We start from the raw sequence: 10,331 nt of genomic DNA on the forward strand, positions 1-10,331 counted from the left end.
GATAACAGAATCCTCGTGGGCAGTATGGGTCCCTTGGCCCATCTCTCTGTCTGCAGGCTGGCCTCTGCTTGTAGGCTGGCCTCTGCCTGTAATTGTGGATGATTTGAGCTTTATGGGCCGCTGTCCTGTGTGTGCAGTGTGAGGACTGGACCAGAAGACCTCCACGCCCCTTCCCTTTCTGACTTTTCCCAACTTCTTTGTTTTCCTCTGCCCCCGTTGACCGTGTGGCTTTATGTAAGGCGTGCCCCTACTCTGGGCCTCAGCTGCCTCCTCTAATCCAGAGCCTGTATTAAGCTGAAATGATCTCTAAGTTTGCACAGAAGGCCTTGGTGTTTGTTCAAAGAGCAAGTGAACCCATTCCAGCTGCCAAGACCCCAGATTTTGCTCCTCTCCCAGGAGTCCGCACTCAGCCCTTCCTCCCCGGCCAGTAGGCCTGCCCCACTGCCCTCAATTAGTCAGCTCTTAGGCTACGGACACAGACCGTCTGCTCCCAGCTCTCCCACTCCCTGACCCCCCCGAGTGCCCTGGAGCTGGAGAGGAGCAGACTGCAGGCCTGAGGCTTTCCCTCCAATCTCAGGATTAGGGCCAGCTCCTCAGTAGAGCCCCGTGTTTCCAGAGCCGGGGTGCGGCAGCCCTGCCTGCTCTCAGCAGACCCTGGAATTCAGAAAGAAGGCAGCTGGCGGCGGATAGATAATGACCTTCGTCTGGGTTTCTAAACTTTCTTTAAAAGTGCTGGACTCCATCACACGCCCTCCCCCAGCCCCATCTTGGCCCTTTGGGGAAGGTAGAACAGGGAGAGCCGTTACTTTACAGATGGAGAAACTGAGGCTTTGAGAGAGACGAAGTAACTTGCCTGGAGTCACCCAGCAAGCTGCAGAGCAGGGAGTTAAATCTTGGCTCTGCCACAAAGCCCAGCTTCTGAAGAGACTTCTGACTCCAATGATTGCTGAAGTTCCTCCATAACTCACATCCTATCCTAGGGTTCCCCCAGGCAGATGAGAGAGGTCAGGAAGAGGAAACGCAGGACAGCCTGAGCGTGCCATCACCTGTACTGCGTGAGAGCCTGACCCTCCTAGCTCTGCCTCCACAAGAACTTGAGACCTTGCCATGGCCCTCAAGGCCCTGGGCAGCCTGGCCCTCCAGCCTCTTCTCTCCCCTCTTCCTCCTTTGCCCTATAAGCTCCTGACATGTGTTTTCTTTGCTTTCTTAAACATACCAGGCTCCCAGCCACAGGGCCTTTGCACATGAACTTCCCTTAGCTTAGAAGGCATACTCCAAACCCCAGCCCCTTCTATGTCCCTGTAATGCCTCTTCATCCTTCTATTCTTTTTAAATAACAGTTTTATTGAGCTATAATTCATATATCATACCATTCACCTATTTAATGTATATAATTCAATGGTTTTCAGGATATCCACAGATTTGGGTAACCATCATCACAATCAATTTTAGAACATTTGCATCACTCCCCCCAAAACCCCTGTACTCATTAACCATCACCACCCTGCCTCCCCCAAATTTTGCAGCCACTAATCTAATTTCTGTGTCTATGGCTTTTCCTATACTGGACATTTCATATAAGTGGAATCATTTAATATGTGGTCTTTTGAGATTGGCTTCTTTCACTTAGCATAATGTTTTCAAGATTCTTCCATGTTGGTGCATATATTAGTACTTCATTCCTTTTTATTGTAAAACAATATTTCATCATAGGATGATGTCACATTTTATATACACATTCATCAGTTGAGGGACATTTGGGTTGTTTCCACTTTTTAGCTATTGTGAGTAATACCACTATGACCACTCTTGGACAAATTTTGTGTGGACATGTTTTCAGTTCTCTTGCATATATTCCTAGGAGTGGAATTGCTGGATCATGTGGTAACTCTATGTTTAACCTTTTAAGGAACTGCCAGACTATTTTCCTCAGAGGCTGCATCAATTTCCAATTTCTCCATATCCTCATCAACACTTTTTATTGTCATATATGTATATGAAGATATATATCTCCATTGTAGTGGATGTGAAGTGGTATCTCATTGTGGCTTTGAGCTGCATTTCTCTGATGGCTAATGATGTCAGAGCATCTTTTCATGAGCTTCTTGGCCATTTGTACATTTTCTTTGGAGAAATGTCTATCCAGATCCTTTGCCCATTTTTAATTGGGTTGTCTTTTTATTATTGAGTTATAAGAGTCCTTTATATATTTTAGATACAAGTCCCTTATCAGATATAGGCTTTGTAAAATTTTTCCTATTCTTGATGGTATTCTTTGAAGCATACAAGTTTTTTTATTTTGATGATATCCAGTGTTTCTAGTTTTCTTTTAGTTGCTTATGCTTTTGGTGTCATATCCAAGAAATCACTACTTAATTCAAGGTCACAAAGATTTATAACTATTTTTTCTGCTAAGAGTTTTGTAGCTTTAGTTTTATATTTTGATCAATTTTGAGTTCATTTTTGTGTGTGGTGTGAGGTAGGGGATCAACTTCATTCTTTTGCGTGTAGATGTCCAGTTGTCCCAGCACCATGTGTTAAGAAGACTATTCTTTCTCTCACGGCACCACTGTCAAAAATTGATTGCCTATAAATATCTCCCTCCATCTTAACTCAAGCATCATTTCCTCAGAGAAGCCTTTGCTGACACCCCTTCCCACCCAACCTCAGCTTAGCCAGCTTCCCTGTATATATATATATATATATATATATGTGTGTGTGTGTGTGTGTGTGTGTGTGTGTGTGTGTGTGTAGAAAACACAGAGAAAACACCATAGGTTATAAATTGTATTTATCTGTTTAATGTTGTAGTCATGAGTACACACTCTGTAGCCAGAGAGCTGAGGTTTTACTCCCAGCTCTGTCACTTCCTGGCAGCTTGGTGTATTGTTTCACCTCCTGTACCTCAATTTCCTCATCTGTAAATAGGGGATTTACTTACCTCATAGGGCTGTCATGAGAGTTGATATGTGTAAAGTACATGGCAGGTGGTGGTAAGGTTGAATGCATGAGCTCTTGTTAATCAGTGTCATCTCCTTAGACTTTCAACTCCTTGAGGACAGGAATCCTGTCTATTCTGGCTTCCACAAAATCCTCACAGTCACCACTGGGAGGGCACAGGGAAGGGCTTCAACACCAGCTTATTGAATTAATTAGTGGAAGAAAGCATGCGTGCTTGAGTGAATGAACCTGGCAGACACAGTTCTAATCCCACCCTCACACTGTCTGACTGTGTGACTTCAGAACTCAAAAGCCAGACCCGTGGATACTCTCACAGTTTACTCCCTTCCTCTACGAGGACGCAGAACTCTCTCTTCACTTGAAATAAGAGGAACCCACAGCAGGGGAGCTGCTGTGAGAGAAGCCAGAGTAGGACCCAGAGGCCCCCTCCTCCTGGGCACCCCCAAGGACCCCCAGAGCCTGCCGGACAGTGTGAAGATGCGATCCCATGTTCTCCCCAGGCTCGAGCAGCCTGTGACTCAGAGGCAGCTGACGTCTGACGCTCTTAATTCAGCCCAAATGCTGGAGGTCTGTGTCTTGCGGCATGCAGGAGGTGGAGGGGCACATTCCAAGGGAGAAAGCTCTTCCTGCCTTCTACCCACGGAGGGGAGCAACGAGCCCTGAAGTTGTGGACAAGCACATCCTCGCTCTCATACCTTCCCTCCCTCCCTGCTTGGCCTCCCAACCCAGACCTGGGATGGCCTGCTCTCCTGGACCAAGCTTCCTCCTGCCTGCCCCTCCACCCTGACCTCAGACCCAGCTCACTTCCAGGGAGGCCCACTATGCTCCTCCCCACGTCACCTCCATGCCCTCATTTCACCTGGAAGACAATCCCTCAGAGGCTTAGGGAAGTGAGTGACTCATCCAAGGTCATGGCGCAGCAAGTAAGTGGCAGAGCAAAGATTTGAACCCCAGGCTCTTGACTCCAAGTCTGGACTCTTTCTTCCATACCCGAAGGGGGCACCACCGTCCACATGACCACAGGGGCAGGACCAGAGCAGGAGGTGCTGGGGGTTCGCCCAGCTCTGTGGATCCCCAAGGCAGATCCTCTGGCAAGAGACCGAACGCTTCCCCAGGCAGAGGACCCCTGGCCACAGTGGGAGGGGCTGTCCTGGGAAACGTAGGGAGGGGAGGTCCCAACTTGGTAGGGTACCAACGTGAACTTAAGGGCCAGGCAGACCTGTCCAGGTTACCTCCAGCCTCTCTGAGCCTCAGTCTCCCCCGACCCCAGGACATAAGGATAACAGTACCCACATAGCTGGGTAGTTGTGAGCATAAAATCAGGCAAAGATCTCTTAGCCCAGCGTGAATGTTCATATTACTGCCCTTGGTGCTAGGGAAGCCGGGCCCCAAAGGAGGTGCCTAGAGTCCCTGTGAGGAGGCGGACCCAGACTCATGAAGAGGAGACAACTGACTCTCAGATCCCTCCCGGATCTTTGAATTCGCTGAGAATGTTTAGTGTTAGGAACCGTATCTCTACCGGAAAAAGAGGTTTATAACGCCAGTAGTTTGGAGCAATGAATCTGGGAGAGTCACTGGTTAACTGGAGAGTTGATTTGAGTTAATTTTTAATTTTTTAAACTCAGGTTTCCTTCAGGACATTATGTGCATTTGTCTAGTGAAGACAAGCAGGGTCTGGAAATGGTCATGTGCAGAAGCTGCTGCTGTCACCCTGCTTTGGAGCCTAGCTCTGCAAGTTATCCAGGGCAAGTTATTCAACCTCTCTGAGCCTCTGTTTCTTCATTTGTAAAACAGAGGAAAATGAGAGGCTGCGTGGTGAAGGGCCCAGCCCCTGCTCCTGCTGCCGTGCTGAGTTAGAGCTCCTATCCGGGCCTTTAAAGTGGCGCCTACAAGGCACTGAGGAAAAGATCCCTTCCAGGTGGGGGAACCTGGGCAGACTTCTTGGAGGCGGTGGCTCAGAAGAAAGAAGGTAGTCCAGGTAGAGGGAACAGCTTGCGCAAGAGTAGGACAGCGGGAAGCCACAGGGTCCACAGGGATGGTTGCAACTGGGAGGTAAGATTCACAGAGGGAAGAGCGAGGGGAAGGTGGGGGTGAGGATGCTGAGGGGAGCTCAGGTGACTGGCTCTGAGGTACCCGCAGAGGCAGGATTCTCTCTGGGGCTCTGGGCTGCTTCTGGGAAGGGCTCCTGGAGCTATTCTCAGAGCTCCCCGGGGACAGGGAGGGCTGCGTGATTCAGGTCTGCTCTGCTCTTGACACAGCTTCCTGACACGCACGCACGTTGAGGGGCAGGTTCCTGGAGGGCGCGGCTTCCCACGCTCCACCCCCGCAGGCCCTTGACCCACAGGAGGGTCAAGGGAAGTGGGGTCTGACCCATGCCTGAATTATTCATCAAACAGCCCCATAAAGCCAACAAGAGACGCCCACGTTGATAATAAAAATAACAATTCCTTAAATGTGATCAGAAGTGTGGGAGCTCAGTCTGCCCAGGCCTCCTCCCTGTGAGGTCACTCTCATTACCCTTCATACACAGACGAGGAAACTGAGACTCAGGGAGAGAAGTGGCTCCACTGAGGCCAATCGTACCCCCGGGGGCATCTGTGTGTGCACAGTGGGGGTGGGGGGTTGGGCACAGCAGGGAAAGGACCCCTGCCCGGGGACAGTAACCCAGTGGGTTCCCCCAGCCTTGGGAGGGGCGAAGAGGGGTGTTGCTGGAGCCAGGGTCTCACACTGCTTTCCCCGCAGCAGGAGCAGTGAATTGGAACAACGTGCCGCAGGCGAGTCAGTAATATGGCAGTGAGACCCGGATGGGGTGGGCCAAGCATGGTGTGGATGCCGTGGGGGCTCGCAGGGACCAGATGAGGGAGGCGGGCTCTGAGTGGTGAGATGGGGGCAGGTCTCCTGGGCAGTCTGAGGGCGTTCCATGGGGAGACTGAGGTCCAGGGAAAAGGGGACTGTATCCCAGGCTAGATTAGAGCATACCAGCCCAGGTCTGAAATGAGCTGCCTCTCCCCTGTGGCTCTGAAACCACCCCATGAGGGGTCCTGAAATGTGAGCATCCCAACCTCACCGCTTGCATAAGCACGGTGACCTCCCAAGGGGCCTGTTCCAGGGAGCGAGGTGCATTTGGAAGGATGCCTCCTAGTTGTGCTGGCGACACCCTGATAGTCCATCTCACTGAAAAGACAGGGACCCTTCCCCCCACACCAAGGGTAGGGCCTGATTTGCCTGCTATCTGAGCACAGATTGTAAATAGACAGACTGACTTTTCAACCCCAGTCCCTGCTAGACACAGCTCTCCCCTTTGACCGGCTGCTCTTCCCCTGGCCTGGCAGCAGGAGCCAAGCCAGACAATGGTTGGTTGTTGGACCACTCCCAGGAGTGTCCAGATTTGGCCTGCCAGGCCTTTCAGGGCCAGAGGGGACCTTCCTGCATGGCTCTGACTAACAGGCCCCTGATTCTGTGTAGCATCACAACAGAGTCTGTTGCCAGAGCGACCTCCAGACCTGGTAGCCTGGGACCTGGGGCTCATGTGCAATTCCAGTGCAGCCCTCCCTGGGTCAGCTGGGCTGTACAGGACAAGGCAGGAGGAAGCCCTGTCTGGGCCTTTGGGGCTGGCTCAGGCTGCGGGGAGAGCAGCGAGGACGTGGAGTCTCTCTCTCTCCCAGGGCCTTGATCTTCTGATTTCTCCAGCAGGGACCCCACATGCTCACCTCATCACACGGACCAGGCAGCAGCATGGGTGCCTCTGGAGCTCTGTCACCCCCTCTTCTCATCTATTACCACAGGCGTTCTCCTCTCCCCATCCGCCCTGCCTTCAGCCCCAGGCCCAGCTCAGGCTCCCTCCCGAACCCAGTCTAGATCACACTCCAACCTCTTATCTAGACGCCAGGCCTCACATTCCCAAAGTGGCCTCAGTGGATCCAGCCTTTACCTCCAGAATTCCTCCCTAGCTTCCCCATCACAGCCACAGATGACCCTCACCCTTCCAACAGTAAAAGCAAAGTTCATGCAATCTAACCAATATACGTATGCATTTATTTGTAAATTATATACATATGCCACCATACAAACATATTAGATATGTTATAAAATATATACCAAAAAATAGAAACTGAAAAAAGAATGAAAGAGTAAACCAGTCATTTTATGTTTTGTTTTCTTTTTTCTTTAATGGTCTAAAATAAGCTTCTTTCTCTGATTAAATATATTATTACTAAAAATTGTGCTTAAGTGTGGTTCATTTTTCATAGAGAACAGACTTGTGGTTGCCAAGGGGGAAAGGAGGTGGGGGGGATGGACTGGGAGTTTGGGGTTAGTAGATGCAAACTATTACATATAGAAGGGATGGACAACAAGGTCCCACTGTACAGCACAGGGAACTATGTTCAATGTCCTGAGATAAACCATAATGGAAAAGAATATAAAAAAGAATATATGTGCACAATTGTGTCACTTTGCTGTAATTAACAGAAATTAACCCAACATTGTAAATCAACTATACTTCAATTAAAAACATAAATAAGTGTGGTTTATTTTAAATAAAATCTTGGTTCAATGATGTGGTGCACTCGTTGACTGAGAATCTGGTACTAAACTCCATTTATTTTGTCACTTGGTTTAATGCCTGTTGTAGTTGAAAAATATACATACCTCACAAAGAGCAGTAGCTCCACGTGGAAGAGGAGCGTTCCTGGCTGTGCTTAGCAAATCACAAGGCGTGATTTTTAAAATTCTGTGCAGAAGGTTTTGGGGTTTTTTTGCAATTTTGCTTAAATGGTGTCAATCAGTTGTTGTTGGAAACGAAACAGAAGGTGTTATTTAAAAAAATTTTGTTGACATATGAGTTCAAAACCTACTGAAACTCTTCACTTAGAAGATTTAAAGTAGGTTATAAAATTCTATTATATTTTAAATGTGTAGATGCAACAGACAGACGATACTCAGCAACAAAATCATTCCAAAATGTCCGTCTGCAAAGTGCTCTCTCTGTAGCGTGAGTTCCTTTCCAAAAGTGGTTACTTTCTAAATCTTAAAACAACATCTTATCTATTTACTTGTTTTAGCATCTGCTGGATAGCATACCCTTGTCGTCAAAGAGCCGGCACATTTGGATCGTCTGTCTTGTTTTTGTTTTTTTGCAGTATGCGGGCCTCTCACTGTTGTGGCCTCTCTGGTTGCAGAGCACAGGCTCCGGACGCGCAGGCTCAGCGGCCATGGCTCACGGGCCCAGCCGCTCCGCGGCATGTGGGATCTTCCCGGACCGGGGCACGAACCCGCGTCCCCTGCATCGGCAGGCGGACTCTCAACCACTGCGCCACCAGGGAAGCCCATTTGTCTTTTTGTAAAAGAAAATACCTCATCTTTAAGGCGGTAACTCTTTTAATGACTTTGCTCTGAGACAAGCAGCAGATTTCTGTATGGTACAAAAGATTTTTATGGCCCCTGCCTTTGTCAGTAAGATGTTTTGTAAGGATTTTATGATTTAAAGACTTTGTTTTTATAAAATTAAGTGCCTGGATGAATCCTGTGGCAGGTTAACTGAAGGCATCACAGGGGGTGGGGCACCATTGTCAGCCAAGCCTGCACAGTGGACCACACACTACTTTACTCAGGAGACTTGGGATACGGGACATGTGACCTAACAGGGTGTGGACAACATGAGGGCACCAATGTCAATCTATTTGGTTAAAGTTAGTAGAGCTTAAATTTTTCTTCCTTCTTTCTAAAGGTAAAAATAAATAAAAGTTCTAGAATGTTCTGTCTACATGAATGGGTCACCTTGTGGACACCTTTTTGGACACCTCTGGGCTGCACAACAGGGTCCTTGGCCATGTTCACAGCCTCTCGGGATCTATTCCAATCTTCCTCCCACCTTGACTCCCAACATAGAACTAGATCCAATGCTCCTGAGTATATCATATATTTTTTGCGAGTCTTTTTGCCTGATATGTCCATCCCCAGTGGACTGGCTCAAAATTCTATCCTTCGTTCAAGAGCCACAGGCCACCCCTCCATAAAGCCCATTCTGATTCTCTCGGCGGTCATTCATTCAGTTATTCAACAAATATTTATTGGGCATGTACTGTATGCCAGGCACTGATCTAGGGGCTGCTGGGCATATAGCAGGGAACCAAACAGACAAAAATCCCTCCCTCTGGGAATTCGCATTCTAGTGGGGTAGACGATGATGTTCGAGGTTCAGTCCGCATGCCATTTACCCACAGGTAGTTGGCCATTGACAAGTTTGCCTCCCCAGGAAAGCATCGATATTCCTAAGAGCAGGGACTTCTGAACCTGAGCTTCGAGCACAAGTCCTAGCCCAGAGTAGGGGCCCAATAGGTAAGGTTGGAATTAACAAATAAGACTGGGGGTAATCAATGCCATGACCCCTGCCATAGACGAAGATCTGACACCAGATCCAGATGGAGGTCCTCCAAGTGCCTGAGCCGGGCGCTCAGAACTGTCTCATAAACCTTGCTCCCGAGGGCCTCCTCCCAGCTTCTGGGAGAAGGAACTGGATGGCCCCCTGCAGCTGGCAGGAACCACTTCCACCTCCAAGTGTCCCTATATTTAGCTGTGTGCTGTGACCCTGCAGCCCTCTCTTCTCCATGGCCAGAGGGAATTACCAAGGCAGCTTTGATGGCCTGTTTTCCCAGGCCCTGCTCCTGCTTCCCAGACCTTCAGCATCCCTGCAGGAGGTGGGGCCCCAAGCCCAGTCCCCAAGCAACTGGCAGGTTCCGTATCCCGAAATAGCATTAGCACTTGGCAAGGAGAGGTGGCCACCTGTAGGGACAGTGCTGCCTTGGGGAGGGGAGGAAGGGCAGGGCCAAGTGGAGATGGGGGACACCCAGGTCGCACACTCCTGTGTTCCCTCTCTTCCGAGTGCTAAGTCCTCGGCCCCTAATTCTTCCCCTTGGCATAAGGCTAACTGCTGACAGCCAAGACAAGGCCTTGAGCTCGCTTCCCACCACTCGCCCCCTACCCCTACACACCCAACCTGGACATTAGCCACACTGTTCCTCATGGGTCCTCAGCTCTGAAACCCAGCTTAACCCGGTCCAACCCCACCCCCAGGAACGCCTTCGTTAGCTGTTGAAGTCCAGTCAGTCTGTGAAGAGTCAGTTCGAGTGCCACCTGCGTCCTCGAGCTTCCCCCGGTGCCCTTGGAAGGGCTCAGGGGCAGTGGTTACGCTTCAGTGCTCTCTGCCCCTGCTCCCCGCAGCCTGCCTGGCCTGTAACTTCTGCCTGGTTCAAAACCCCCAGACTGATGGTTGGAAGATGCAGGTTCTAGCCTCAGCTTGCTGTGTGATTTTAGGGGTGTGGCTCCTCTGTCTGGCCCTCAGTTTCCCCGCTTGTGAAATGTTGAAGTTG

The sequence above is a fragment of the Grampus griseus genome (assembly GCF_964374135.1).
Source record: "Grampus griseus genome assembly, chromosome: 8".
In the NCBI taxonomy this organism is placed as follows: Eukaryota; Metazoa; Chordata; class Mammalia; order Artiodactyla; family Delphinidae; genus Grampus; species Grampus griseus.